The sequence below is a fragment of the Pristis pectinata genome, chromosome 12 (genome assembly GCF_009764475.1).
Source record: "Pristis pectinata isolate sPriPec2 chromosome 12, sPriPec2.1.pri, whole genome shotgun sequence".
In the NCBI taxonomy this organism is placed as follows: domain Eukaryota; kingdom Metazoa; phylum Chordata; class Chondrichthyes; order Rhinopristiformes; family Pristidae; genus Pristis; species Pristis pectinata.
In genome coordinates, this window is record NC_067416.1 from 52,545,186 (window position 1) to 52,560,042 (window position 14,857).

Genomic DNA, 14,857 nt, shown 5'->3' on the forward strand with positions numbered 1-14,857 from the left:
ACAAATCATGTTTCAGGTTGGAAACCCTTTGTCAGAACTGAGAAAGTGAGAAAACAAGTTTTAAATTGCAGAAAAGATGGGGAAGGGATAAATACACCATTAAACCCACAGGAAGTGGGAACAGGGGAAGTACATTCAGCATCTCAAACCTGCTCTGCCATTCAACAGGATCATGGCTGACTTTCCTGCCCTGTCCCCATAACCCTTGATTCCCCTACTAATTAGGAATCTATCGCAACCTGAAACATACCGAAGGACTCTGCCACACAGTTCTCTGTAGCAAGATGTTGCAAAGACTCAAGCTTCTGAGAGAACAAATTGCTTTTGTCTCACTTTTAAATGGGCGCTCGTAAATTTCTCATTCATAAGGCTTTGCTAACTCTGCTCAATAAGTTACGATTTTTCGAACAATCAATTAGATAAAAGGGCAGTCTCCAAACTAAAAGATTAACTCTATTTCTCTTTCCACAGATGCTGCCTAACCTGCTGAATTGTCCAACAGTTTCTGGTTTTACTTCAGATTCTCGCATCTACAATTTCTCTTTAAAAACAGGGCAAAGAGAACGTTTCCGATTGAGAATGTCTCAGCAACCTTGGCCTCACCCTTAGTTTACAAATCTGTCAGTGATTGAGATGAATGAGGGCAGGTAGAGAGAGAGAAATCAAACACAAAGAGATATTTCATTAACTGTGAAACACATGCTGCAGCTGTTGCTGGAACCACAGGCCTCCGCAACAGTTCTGGCCCCATTTCACAGCGTGAACATTGCCTTGTCTCCAACTGCCTTTGTTAGTCTATTCACCAGAAAGGTCGATAAAACAAGTGAAGCCAGAGATCCTCCTTTTTCCCCCTCATCTATCCCTCCCCCCACCCATATATCCCACCCCAACCCCCATCTAATCTTGCCCATCCCCCATCCATCAATTCCTCTCCCCCATCTATTCCTCCTCCATCTCCAAATCTATGCCTCCTCTTCCCATATCTATCCCTTCCCCCATCTATCCCTCCCAACCCCCAATCCTTCCTCCGCACCCCTCCAATCTCTCCATCCCCCCAATCTGTCCCACCCTCCCGCACCCAAACCTCTCTGCAAGTTGCTTTTGCTCTCTCCCAGGTCTAACGGAAGGGTCTCGGACTTGAAAACTTCCCTGTTTCTCTTTCCACAGACGCTGCCCTCACCTGCTGAGGGCTTCCCGCACTCACTGGGTTTGCTTTGATTTCAAGCAGGAAAGTGCCCGGGTCCCCCGTGTGGAGCGGGAGGGGGAAGGGGAGGGAAAGGCCGGGACTGCTCAGTGTGGCCGCCCGCAGTGATCCTGCAGCCCGCACGGATTCTTACCCCAACCGTGGGCCGGACCCCGGACTCGATCAAACTTCCTGGTCCAAGTTGGCGCGCAATTGACGTCATCTCCATTGCGCGCCTGCGCTGTGGGCTCGCTCACTGCAGCCAGAGCGCTTTCTCGGCCGCGGTGACTCTTGGGTAGATTCAGCCGCCATGCGATCAAACCTGAACAGCGCCTTTAAATATCTTCGTTCTCCACCGCAAATCATTCTGCCGACAATAACTGTGTGATGAGCTGGGGTGGGGACGGGACCGGGAGTGGAACCAGGGGGCGGGGCGGGTCGGTTGATAGGAGGCGGGGAGTCCCTCTGCGGTGCTTCGGAGCGGATGTGCACAGGCGCAGTAATGTGGCTGGGGAGCGGGTTTGTGCAGGTACAGTGACGCTAGTGTCGGCCGGGGGCTCGGTGAGTGGGAATCAGGGCCGATGACATGAGGTCCCCCAGCCCGGAGGCGGAGGGGGATACGGGCCGGTCCGGAAGGGGCTGATCCCCTCGGCTGGGAGGGATCTCTCTGCTGGGAGCCCGTGTGTGGAGGGTGAGGGTTGGACACCCCCGGACCCTTCACCTCTCCCCCTGGTCAATGACAGGGTCCGCGCTGCAACAGCTGGAAGGAAGATAAAGTGCGCAACATCTGCCCAACGTGGGTTAAACGTAACGTGTGACTGGTCGCCCTGAACGTGGTCTGTCCACAGTTCCAGAGGGGTATTCGGGCAATGACCTGGCACTACCCTCTCACATGTTATCCATTGAGAAGGCAGACAGTACTTCAATATAGGGAAGGCACAGGATCATTGGCCTGAAGTATTAACACAAAACGTCGACAATTTCTTTCCCCACAGATGCTGCTCGACCTGCTGAGTTCCTCCAGCAGATTGTTTGCTGCTCCAGGTTCCAGCATCTGCAGTCCCTGGTGTTGAGATTAACTCTGTTTCTCTTTCCTCAGATGCTGCCTGGATTGGTGAGTTTTTTCCAGCATTTTCTGTTCTTTTTTTCCTGATTTCCAGCATCTGCAGATTTTTTTATTTGCATTTATAAAATTTTAAGTTTCAGAGGAAAATGGGCTAGAATAACAGAAAAAATGGAAGGCTATGTGGGAGGGAAGGGTTAGATAGATCCTAGAGCAGGATAAAACGTAGGCACAACATCGTGGGCCGAAGGGCCTGTACTGTGCTGTAATGTTCTAAAAAAAACGTCTGGACAAACGAGGGGCATAAATAATGCTTTCAGCAGCAGATAAACTGGGCCGGTGGTAGTCAGGTGATGTCACGGTGGTGAAATTCAGCCATAGGTAAAACCTCAGGTCTGTGCCAGACGCAACATCAAGGCTGCGAACGGTCAGGCTCAGCTTCAGACGATCTCCTGGGAATGGGGCCAGTGAGCTGAGTGTCGGGGACCAAAGACAAAGGCTTCAGGCTTCACACGGTTCGCTTGCAGAACATTTCTGCGCGTTAAACGTTGGGTGTTGGTTGAACACTGTGATAGATCTGGGACACCAGAGACGTTGGAGAGGTCGAGCTAAATGTCATCAGCAGACACGTGGAGCCTGATATTGTGTCTCCTGATGAGATAACTCAGGGACATCGTTTGTAAATCAGAGGATAGATCTCTGGAGCTTTCCGTGCAGAGACTGACAACAGTGTTTCCTTCATCACACAGTTATTGTCAGCAGAATGATTTGCGGTGCAGAACGAAGCTATTTTAAGGTGCTGTTGAGGTTGGTTTGCATGGCAGCCGAAGGGTTGCTGAGACATTCTCAATCAGAAATGTTCTCTTTGCCCTGTTTTTAAAAAGAAATTGTAGATGACAGAATCTGAAGGCAAACTAGAAACTGCTGGAGAATTCAGCAGGTCAGGCAGCATCTCTGGAAAGAGAAATAGAGTTTTAGTTTGGAGACCGCCCTTTTATCTGGTTGATTGTTTGAAAAATTGTAACTTGTAGAGCAGAGTTAGCATAGCCTTAAAAAAGAGAAATTTACTAGTGCCCAGTTAAAAGTGAGACAAGAGGAATTTCTTCTCTCAGGAGCTTGAGTCTTTGCAACATCTTGCTACAGAGAACAGTGTGGAGAGTCCTTGGGGATATTTCAAGTTGGGATAGATTCCTCATCAGTAGGGGAATCAAGGGTTCTGGGGACAGGGCAGGAAAGTCAGCCACGATCCTGCTGAATGGCAGAGCAGGCTTGAGACGCTGAATGTTCTACTCCCGTTCCCACCCCCTGTGGTTTTAATGGTGTGTTTATCCCTGCCCTGGGTGGTGAATGACTATCTCGCTGGGACCGTTTCTGGAGCCGTGGGGATTGTGGGTATAAATGCGGCCATTGATTCTGCTGCAAAAAGCACTTTGCCTTTGCTCTGCAGGCAGTCTGGAAACACAGATGAGCAAACTGAGATTGGGACCGGTCTCCTGACACTGCTGATGTCCAAATCATTGTAGGTAACAGCTATAGTTGGGACTGAGGTCAAAAAAGGGACCAACTTCCAGTGAATAGAAAAAAACATGTATTGTGAAAGTAATTTCCCCATGTGGCTAAATAGTTTCAGTTAACACCGAGTTGAAGAAACAAAAATTCTTGTCACTTATGGTTATTTTACAACTCAACTATGTTCAATGTCCTCGGCTCCTTCTGCCACTGAGAACATGTTCTATTTTGTCTGGATACAGAATGGTATCGAACACTTCTATCCTGGAATATTAAGTGGCAAATAACATTTGGACCACAAAACTGCCACAGAATGACAATCTCCAACAAGTGAGTCTAATCGTCTACCCTTCACGTTGAATGATCCTGAGGGCACGTACCACCAGGCTCAAGGACAGCTTCTATCCCATGGTGATAAGACTATTGAACGGTTCCCTATACAATGAGATGGACTCTGACCTCGTGATCTACCTCGTTGTATTCTTGCACTTTATTGTCAACCTGCACTGCACTTTCTCTGCAGCTGTGACACTTTACTCCGTCCTGTTATTGTTTTTACCTGTACTACCTCAGTTCACTCTGTACTAACTCAATGTAACTACACTGTATAATGAATTGAATTGAATACAATCGCCAAGTCCAACACCACTGAGACCCAAAACTTTGACTGTCCATTTCCCTCCATAGATGCTGCCTGACCCACTTTGAGTTCCACCAGCTCCCTTATGTATTGCTTCAGATTTCCAGCATCTGCAGTCTCTTGTGTCTCCATCTGCAGAGAGAGGGAATGTTTTGGGTTTGATACCCCTTTTAACAGAGAAAGACAGAACACACATTGAATTTCAGTGGCAGAGTAGGTGAGGGAGGCAACGGGTAGAACAAAGGGAAGTGGCAGAAATGGCCCATTCTGATTATAGATGGAAAGACAACCAGAGATTTTGATGCCAGTCTGGATGCTGCAATGTTCTTAGATGGAAGATGACGTTGTTCCTCAAGCTTGTGTTTGTCATTATTATAACAGCTCGCTACAGAGACTAAAATCTCAGCTGAAATACTGTCCTGTACCTATTGATGACTTTTGTAAATTTCTTTTACAGGATACAACAAGCAGAGGATTTGTTCATGCAAATATCAAACACAACATCAACGAATACACACTGGGGAGAGGCCATTCACCTGCTCTGAGTGTGGGAAGGGAGTCACTCGGTCATTCCAGTTGCTGATGCACCAGTAAATTCTCAGAGAAGAGGACGTGTATCTGCACTGAGTGTGGGAAGGGTTTCCTTCAGTCAATCCACCTGCTGACACACCAGCCTGTTCATACTGGGGAGCGGCCGTTCTACTGCTCAATGTGTGGGAAAAGATTCACTCAGTTGTCCAGTTTGATGAAGCACCAGCGAGTTCACACTGGGGAGAGGCCGTTCATCTGCTCGACGTGCAGGAAGGGATTCCGTCAGTCATCCTATTTGATGACACACCAACGAGTTCACTCCAGGGAGAGGTCCTTTGCCTGCCCTACATGTGGGAAGGGATACACTACATCATCCAATCTGGTGACAGACCAGAGAGTTCACACCAGGGAGAGGCCGTACACCTTCTCTGAGTGCGGGAAGGGATTCCATTGGTCATCTGACCTTCTGAAACACCAGCGAATTCACACTGCTGAGTAAGATTAAACATGCTGTATGCTCAATACACAACCATCACTGCTACTGAAATCTAGCGCAAATTCACAAGTGTTGCAGGTGTTCACAGGGGTTGTATTCTGTCGACGCTGCTGATCTCGCCCAGGATTGAACCCTGGTCATTGGGCACAGTTGATTTTCTTTTGTAATCTCTTTAACTAAGCTGGAGTTCAATGTTTTGGATCTCTGATTTTTAAATAAAGCAGTTCTGTTTGAACCACTTGATCTAAGGCCCTTCCTGTCTCTGCAATGCACACAATGAACAGTAGAAAGAGAGGCCATTCAGCCCATCTGGTGCCTTCCAGTGTTTCTGCTCCACATCAGCCTCTTCCCATCTCACCCAGTGTGAATACTCAGACTAATATTGGTATTGGTTTATTATTGTCACTTAGAGGCACAGAGCGAGTGGACAGTCAGAGACTTTCTCCCTGGGCGACAATGGCTAACACGAGGGGACAGAACTTTCAGGTGGTTGGAGGAAGATATAAGGGTGATGTCAGGGGTAGGTTTTTTACACAGTGAGTGGTGGGTGCGTGGAACGCACTGCCTGCAGAGGTTGTGGGGGCAGATACATCAGGGACATTTAAGAGACTTAGACACATGAATGATCGAAAAATAGGGGGCTATGTTGGAGGGAAGGGTTAGATAGATCTTAGAGCAGGATAAAATGTCAGCACAACATTGTGGGCCGAAAGCCCTGTGCTGTGCTGTAGTGTTTTATGTTCTGTGTACAATAAGTCTTGACTTCACAATGTACCTTGTTATGGCCTTGCACCTTATTGTCTACCTGCACTGCACTTTCGCTGTAGCTGTGACACTTTAATCTGCATTATGTTATTGTTTTACCCTGTACTACCGCAAAGTGCTGTACCGAGCACTTGGACCGAGGTAAAGTGAAAAGCATGTCTTGCATACCGATCTTACAGGTCAATTCATTACACAGTGCAGTTAAATTGAGTTAGTACAGAATGCATTGACGTAGTACAGGTAAAAATAATAACAGTATAGAGTAGTGTCACAGCTACAGAGAAAGTGCAGTGCAGGTAGACAATAAGGTGCAAGGTCACAACAAGGTAGATCGTGCGGTCAGAGTCCATCTCATTGTATAAGGGAACCGTTCAATCGTCTTATCACTGTGGGACAGAAGCTGTCCCTGAGCCTGGTGATACGTGCCCTCAGGATCATTGAACGTGAAAGATAGATGATTAGACTCACTTGTTGGAGATTGTCATTGTGTGGCAGTTTTGTGGTCCAAATGTTATTTGCCACTTACTATTCCAGAATAGAAGTGTTAGATACCATTCTATATCCAGACAGAATGGAACATGTTCTCAGTGGCAGAAGTAGCGAGGACATTGAACACAGTTGAGTTGTAAAATAACCATAAGTAACAAGCATTTTTGTTTCTTCAACACAGTGTTAACTGACACAATTTAGCCACATGGGTAAATTACTTGCACAATGAATGTTTTTTTTATTCACTGGGAGTTGGACTTTGTCACTTTTTTGACCTCAGTCCCAACACTTGCTGTTACCTGCAATGATTTGGACATCAGCAGTGTCTGGAGACTGGTCCCAATCTCAGTTTGCTCATCTGTGTTTCCAGACTGCCTGCAGAGCAAAGGCAAAGTGCTTTTGCAGCAGAATCAATGGTCACATTTATACCCACAATCCCCAGGGCTCCAGAAACAGTCCCAGCAAAACAGTCATTCACCAGCCAGGGCCTGGAGTCCACCTTGGGCTGGGCCGGCAGAGAAAGCAGCAAAATCAAAAAATCTTCAGGTGCTGGAAATCTGAAGTAAAAATAGAAAATGCTGGACACGGGTCAGACAGCATCTGTGGGAAGAGAAACAAATCATGTTTCAGGTTGGAAACCCTTTTTCAGAACTGAGAAAGTGAGAAAACAAGTTTTAAATTGCAGAAAAGATGGGGAAGGGATAAATACACCATTAAACCCACAGGAAGTGGGAACAGGAGTAGAACATTCAGCATCTCAAGCCTGCTCTGCCATTCAGCAGGATCATGGCTGACTTTCCTGCCATGTCCCCAGAACACTTGATTCCCCTACTGATTAGGAATCTATCCCAACCTGAAATATACCCAAAGACTCTGCCACACCATTCTCTGTAGCAAGATGTTGCAAAGACTCAAGCTTCTGAGAGAAGAAATTCCTCTTGTCTCACTTTGAAATGGGCACTAGTAAATTTCTCTTTCATAAGGCTCTGCTAACTCTGCTCAATAAGTTACGATTTTCCAAACAATCAATCAGATAAAAGGGCAGATCAAAATTCAAGGTTCCAATTATCTTTTTGCAAGAAACTCATGTACGTAATTGTGATATTTCACGCTTTTTTAGTCGATGGAAAGGGTTGCAATTTCATTTCTGTTTCCAAGCTAAGTCCAGGGGGGTCTCAATATTTATAAATAATAGACTTTCATTTGTTCAACACAAGGTAATAACTGATACTAATGGATGTTTTGTTTTCGTATCAGGAAAATTAGATGATATATTAATGGCATTTGCTGATATTTATGCCCTGAATACGGATGACCCAGGATTTTTTGAACTATTTTTTGCACTCTTGCCAGATTTGAATATTTATTCTTTGGTTTTAGGAGGAGACTTTAATTGTTAGTTAGATTCAAGGTTCGATAGGTCATCTACTAAACCAGCAGCTCCTAATAAATCAGTTTTATTTCTTCAATCATTTTTAATGAAGTCAGGCGTTACTGATGTTTGGTGTTTTTTACATCCAGAAGACAGGGAATATTAATTTTCCTCCCATGTTTACCATACATATTCCAGGATTGACTATTTTTTTATTGATAGTCAAATGATTCCATCAGTTCGATCCTGTGCATTTAAAGAGATTGCTCTTTCAAATCATGCTCCTGTGTTTTTATCTTTAAACCTCCCGGACTTCCTCAAACAAATAGATTTTGGCATTTTAATTTAATTTTGTTATCTGATAAAGACTTTCTAAAATTTTTGGAGATACAAATTATTATTTTCTTTAAAGAGAATACGCCGGGAGAGACTTTCAGTCTTATTATATGGGATGCTTTGAAAGCCTTTATTAGAGGACAAATTATTTCTTACACGGCAAGCGTTAAGAGAAAAGCTAACAGAGAGAGAATTGATTTAGCCAATCAATTGAAAATATGAGACCAAAAATATGCCTGGAATCCAGATCCTGCTTTATACAAAAGGCGAGTTGAAATTAAAACTAAATATGATCTCCTTTTAACATATCCAATTGAGAGTCAACTTTTTAAAGATAAAAGTCAATTTTATATTTGTGGAGACAAAACAGGTAAATTACTGGCTAACCAATTAAAAACCTCTATTGCTAGACAGCAAATTAAAGAAATTTGTAAAGCTAATGGTGAGAGGACAACTGATCACTTAGAAATAAATGATACTTTTAGAGAATTTTATTCTAAACTTTGTAGTCCTGATTCTCCTAAAGACGATACCATAATGAATAATTTTTTCGACCAATTAAACATTCCTACACTCTCTGCTGAGAACCGAAAACAGTTGGATCGATCTATTGTTTATGAGGAAATCGCTGAGGTTATACGTTCATTGCACTCTGGAAAGACTCTGGGTCCTGATGGTTTTCCTGGAGAATTTTATACGGCCTTTTCCTCTTTGCTTATACCTTATTTATGTTCTGTTTTCTCTGACTCATTTAAATTGGGTAGGTGACCACAATCTTTTTATGAAGCTTCCATTTCACTTATTCTTGAGAAAAATAAGAACCCAACGCAACATTCTTCGTACAGACCAATTTCTTTACTTAATGTTGATGGTAAAATTTTATCTAAAGTTTTGGCTCGTAGATTGGAAAATATTTTACCACTAATTATATCCGATGATCAGACTGGTTTGATTGAAAATTGCTTTTCCCATTTTAATATTCGTCATTTACTGAATATTATCTACTCTCCCTCTAAGGAAATATCGGAATGTGTGATATCTCTAGATGCTGAGAAGGCCTTTGATCAGGTTGAATGGAGTTACTTATTTAAAACTTTAGAGAAATTTAACTTTGGGCCCGATGTCATTCAATGGATTAAATTATTTTATTTATCTCCCTCTGCTCGTGTTCTTACTAACCTTCAGGATTCTAAACCTTTTAAACTTCAACGCGGAACCAAACAAGGATGCCCTCTGAGCCCTTTGCTCTTTGATCTGGCTTTAGAACCCTAAACTATTGCTTTTTGAGAATCTACAAATATCACTGGTATCTTCAGAAGAGGGATTACCCACAAAGTTTCGCTTTATGCTGACGATTTAGTGCTTTTTATCTCTGATGTTGAGACCTCGTTACCTCCTGTGCTTTCTCTACTTTCCTGTTTTACCCAGTTTTCAGGATATAAACTGGATTTATACAAGAGTCAACTCTTCCCTTTGAATAACCTGATGTCATTTGAAACTAACCTTATATATATTTAATGAGGAATCCTCCACTGATTCCCCGGGCAGAGAATTCCACAGATTCACTCCTCTCTGGGAAAAGCAGTTCCTCCTCATCTCCATCCTAAATCTATTCCCCTGAATCTTGAGGCTATGTCCACTGGTTCTAGTCTCACCTACCAGTGGAAACAACCTTCCTGCCTCTGTCTTATCTAGCCCTTTCATAGTTTGATATGTTTCTATAAGATCCCCTCTCATTCTTCTGAATTCCAGCGAGTATAGTCCCAGGGGACTCAATCTCTCCTCATGGGCTCATCCCTTCATCTCTGGAATCAACCTGGTGAACCTCCTCTGTACCACCTCCACAGCCAGTATATCTTTCCTCAAGTAAGGAGACCAGAACTGCACGCAGTACTCCAGGTGCGGCCTCACCAGCACCCTGTACGGTTGCAGCACAACCTCCCTGCTCTCAAATTCAATCCCTCCAGCAATGAAGGCCAACATTCCATTTGCCTTCTTGATAACTTGTTGCACCTGCAAACCAACCTTCTGCGATTCATGCACAAGCACTCCCAGGTCCCTCTGCACAACAGCACGCTGCAATCTTTCACCATTTAAATAATAATCTGATCTTCTACTTTCCCTTCCAAAGTGGATGACCTCACATTTACCAACGCCCAGGGACTGCAGATGCCGGAAATCTGGAGCAACGACTTTCTGACCAACAGACCGTAATCAGTAAGGATAGGCAGCAACACCTCTGGCACGATTATTCTCAACACTGGTTCCCCACAAGGCTGCGACCTCAGCCCTCTACTCGTCCCCCTATACACTCCTGACTGTGTGGCCAGATTCTGCTCTAACTCCATCTACAAGCTTGCAGATGATACCACCGTTGTAGGCCGTATCTCAAACAGCGATGAGGTGGAGTACAGGAAGGAGACAGAGAGCTTCGTGGAATGGTGTCATGACAACAACCTTTCCCTCAATGTCAGCAAAACAAAAGAGCTGGTCATTGACCACAGGAAAGGGGGCGGTGTTCATGCACCTGTCTACATCAATGGTGCTGAGGTCGAGAGGGTTGAGAGCTTCAATTTCCTCGGAGTGAACATCATCAATAGCCTGTCCTGGTCAAATCACATCGACGCCACGGCCAAGAAAGCTCACCAGCACCTCTACTTCCTCAGGATGCTAAAGAAATTTGGTTTCTCCCATTTGACTCTCACCAACTTTTATCGATGCACCATAGAAGGCATCCTATCCGGATGAATCACAGCTTGGTACGGCAACTGCTCTGCACAGGACCGCAAGAAACTGCAGAGAGTTGTGGACACAGCCCAGCGCATCACGGACACCAGCCTCCCCTCCTTGGTGAAGCACCAACCCGGGTCATTGTCTCTTCTCTCTTCCATTGGGCAGAAGATACAGGAGCCTGAGGGCACGTACCACCAGGCTCAAGGACAGCTACTACCCCACAGATAAGACTATAGAATGGTTCCCTCATACGATGAGATGGACTCTGACCTCACGATCTACCTTGTTGTGACCTTGCACCTTATTGCACTGCACTTTCTCTGCAGCTGTGGCACTTTACTCTGTACTATTATTGTTTTTACCTGTACTACCTCAATGCACTCTGTACTAACTCAATGGAACTGCACTGTGTAATGAATTGACCTGTACTAACATTATGCAAGACACGTTTTTCACTGTACCTCGGTCCAAGTGACAATAATAAACCAATACCAATACCAGAATACCAAGCCGAATGCCCCAACGCAGTGCCGAGAGACATTCACTGTTTGTAAGTAGCTCCTTTTAACAAGATTCACTCAGCTCGGACCTCACAAGCGGACGCAGAGTTGGGAATTTATTTTCGGGGACACATCCGAGTGATTCCGGAGATCGGGGGGCGGGTTTAGCTTCACATATTGACGGGAGAAGTGCTTCTGAGGAGTGGAAAGTATAAAAAGGATCGTTTTGTGTGCAGAGTAACGAGGAGATGGCTCCGGGACCAGTGGACACCAGGTTTAAGTATTTTTGCAAAATCATCCATGGTGGTGCCAGCGTTTTGGCGCTGCAAGATCTCCTTTGTTTTGTCTCTGTCTCTGTCTGTCTCCCCCTCTCTCTCCCAATGCTCTCCCGGCTGGCGGATCGAACACCCGACCAGGCGGCGACGCTGTGGCCCTTCCCCCGGCAGAGACATCGCCTTTGCCCCCGCTCCAGCCTCCTCTCCCCGCACAACTGAAAACTCCATTCACCCAGCTCGACTGAAGGCTCCTCCGTTCGGAAGCCGGAACCAGCTCCTCCCGCCGCAGAACCGCACCTCCCGTCTGCATGAAAACAGGACAATCCCAGAGCAGGAGGGACAAGCGGCTGAGCACAGCGGGGCGGGCAGCAGCGGTCCCGGCAGAGGGGGAAATCGTGTCGGGCCCTGCGTCAGAATTTTGCTCAAGGCCCGGTACCCAGATCTGGAGGGGAGGGGGAGCAGGGGGAGGGCGGAGGGGAGAGGGAGGAGAGAGCGAAGCGGAGGGCAGTGAGGAGGAAGGGGAGGGGAGCAAGGGGGAAGGGAAGGGAGGAAGGCGGAGTGCGAAGGGCTGTGAGAGGGTGGAGAAGGAGAGGGGGAGGGGGAGGGCAGAGGGAAGGGGAGGGCTGAGGAGTGAGGGAGCCGGGACTGTCCCAACATGCCGTCCCGTGAAGTTTCTGCAGGTCCGCACTGGATCCAAGGTAGATCGTGAGGTCAGAGTCCATCTCATCGTTTCAGGGAACCGTTCAATAGTCTTATCACAGCGGGGTAGCAGGTGTCCTTGAGCCTGGTGGGACGTGCCCTCAGGCTCCTGTATCTGGGATTGGGAGTTCTGGGAGCCCGCCCGAGTCCCCTGACCCTCCTGTAGACACAGGTCTGTAGACACTGCGCGGGGTGAAGGACTCACTTCAGTACTTGAGGGTCCTGAGGTCCGTGTCCCAACGTGGAGCAAACTCCCCCCTCAATCCCACGAACAGAACTCCTTCTCATCGAATGAGGAATCTGGGAAGTGCCTTCAGTTATAGAGTCATGGAGGGGGTGAGGACAGAACGAGGGGGGAATGAGGGAAGGGAAGGTGAGCGGGACCCGGGTGCCCGATGACATAAGGTCCCCCAGCCCGGAGGCTGAGGTTGGGGGGGCGCCGGGCAGGTCGGGGAGGGGCTGATCCCCTCAGCTGGGAGGGATCTCTCTGCTCTCCCCACCTCCCCCCACCCCAGTGGCTGGGAACCCGTGTGGGGAGGGTGAGGATTGGACACCCCCGGGCCCTTCACCTCTCCCCCTGGTCAATGACAGGGTCCGCGCTGCAACAGCTCGAAGGAAGATAAAGTGCGCAACATCTGCCCAACGTGGGTTAAACGTAACGTGTGACTGATCGCCCTGAACGTGGTCTGTCCACAGTTCCAGAGATGTATTTGGGCAATGACCTGGCACCACACTCTCACATGTTATCCATTGAGAAGGCAGACAATACTTCAATACAGGGAAGGCACAGGATCTTTGGCCTGAAGTATTAACCCAAAACGTCGACAATTTCTTTCCCCACAGATGCTGCTCGACCTGCTGAGTTCCTCCAGCAGATTGTTTGCTGCTCCAGATTCCAGCATCTGCCGTCTCTGGTGTTGACATTAACTCTGTTTCTCTTTCCTCAGATGCTGCCTGAATTGGTGAGTATTTTCCAGCATTTTCTGTTTTTTTTTTCCTGATTTCCAGCATCTGCAGACTTTTTTATTTGCAGTTATAAAATTTTAATATTCAGGGGAAAATGGGCGAGAATGATAGAAAAATGGAAGGCTATTTGATGGGGGGGGAAGGGTTAGATAGATCTTAGAGCAGGATAAAATGTAGGTACAATGAGGGGCATAAATGATGCTTTCAGCAGCAGGTAAACTGGGCCAGTGGTAGTCAGGTGATGTTACGGTGGTGAAATTCAGCTGTAGGTAAAAACTCAGGTCTGTGCCGGAAACTGCTGGACAATTCAGCAGGTCAGGCAGCATCTGTGGAAAGGGACATAGAGTTAATGTTTAGTTTGGAGACTGCCCTTTTATCTGATTGATTGTTTGAAAAATCGTAACTTATTGAGCAGAGTTAGCATAGCCTTATGAAAGAGAAATTTACTGGTGCCCATTTAAAAGTGAGACAAGAGGAATTTTTTCTCTCAGAAGCTTGAGTCTTTGCAACATCTTGCTACAGAGAACGGTGTGGCAGAGTCCTTGGGTATATTTCAGGTTGGGATAGATTCCTAATCAGTGGGGGAATCAAGGGTTATGGGGACAGGGCAGGAAAGTCAGCCATGATCCTGCTGAATGGCAGAGCAGGCTTTAGACGCTGAATGTTCCCCTCCTGTTCCCACTTCCTGTGGGTTTAATGGTGTATTTATCCCTTCCCCATCTTTTCTGCAACTTAAAAGTTGTTTTCTCACTTTCTCAGTTCTGACAAAGGGTTTCCAACCTGAAACATTATTTGTTTCTCTTCCCACAGATGCTGTCTGACCCGTGTCCAGCATTTTCTATTTTTATTGTGGGTATAAATGCGGCCATTGATTTAGCTGCAAGGATCACTTTGCCTTTGCTCTGCAGGCAGTCTGGAAACACAGATGAGCAAACTGAGATTGGGACCGATCTCCAGACACTGCTGATGTCCAAATCATTGCAGGTAACAGCTATAGTTGGGACTGAGGTTAAAAAAGAGACTAAATCCAACTCGCAGTGAATAAATTGTGTAAAGTAATTCACCCATGTGGCTAAATTGTGTCAGTTTGTTGAAGAAACAAAAATCCTTGTCACTTATGGTTATTTTACAATTCAACTATGTTCTATGTCCTCTGCTCCTTCTGCTACTGAGAACATGTTCTATTCTGTCTGGATATAGAATGGTATCCAACACTTCTATTCTGGAATATTAAGTGGCAAATAACATTTGGACCACAAAACTGCCACACAATGACAATCTCTAACAAGTCAGTACAATA

The 14,857-nt window shown here is 46.1% G+C and overlaps 1 protein-coding gene and 1 pseudogene across 1 annotated transcript in view; one reads left to right on the top strand and one right to left on the bottom strand.

Annotated features, from left to right (window-relative positions):
- Positions 1 to 14,857, top strand: part of LOC127576580 (zinc finger protein 239-like) — a 450,145-nt gene that overhangs the window by 433,225 nt on the left and 2,063 nt on the right. The gene's annotated exons all lie outside the window — the stretch shown is intronic.
- Positions 1 to 14,857, bottom strand: part of LOC127576568 (zinc finger protein 229-like) — a 36,375-nt pseudogene that overhangs the window by 1,757 nt on the left and 19,761 nt on the right.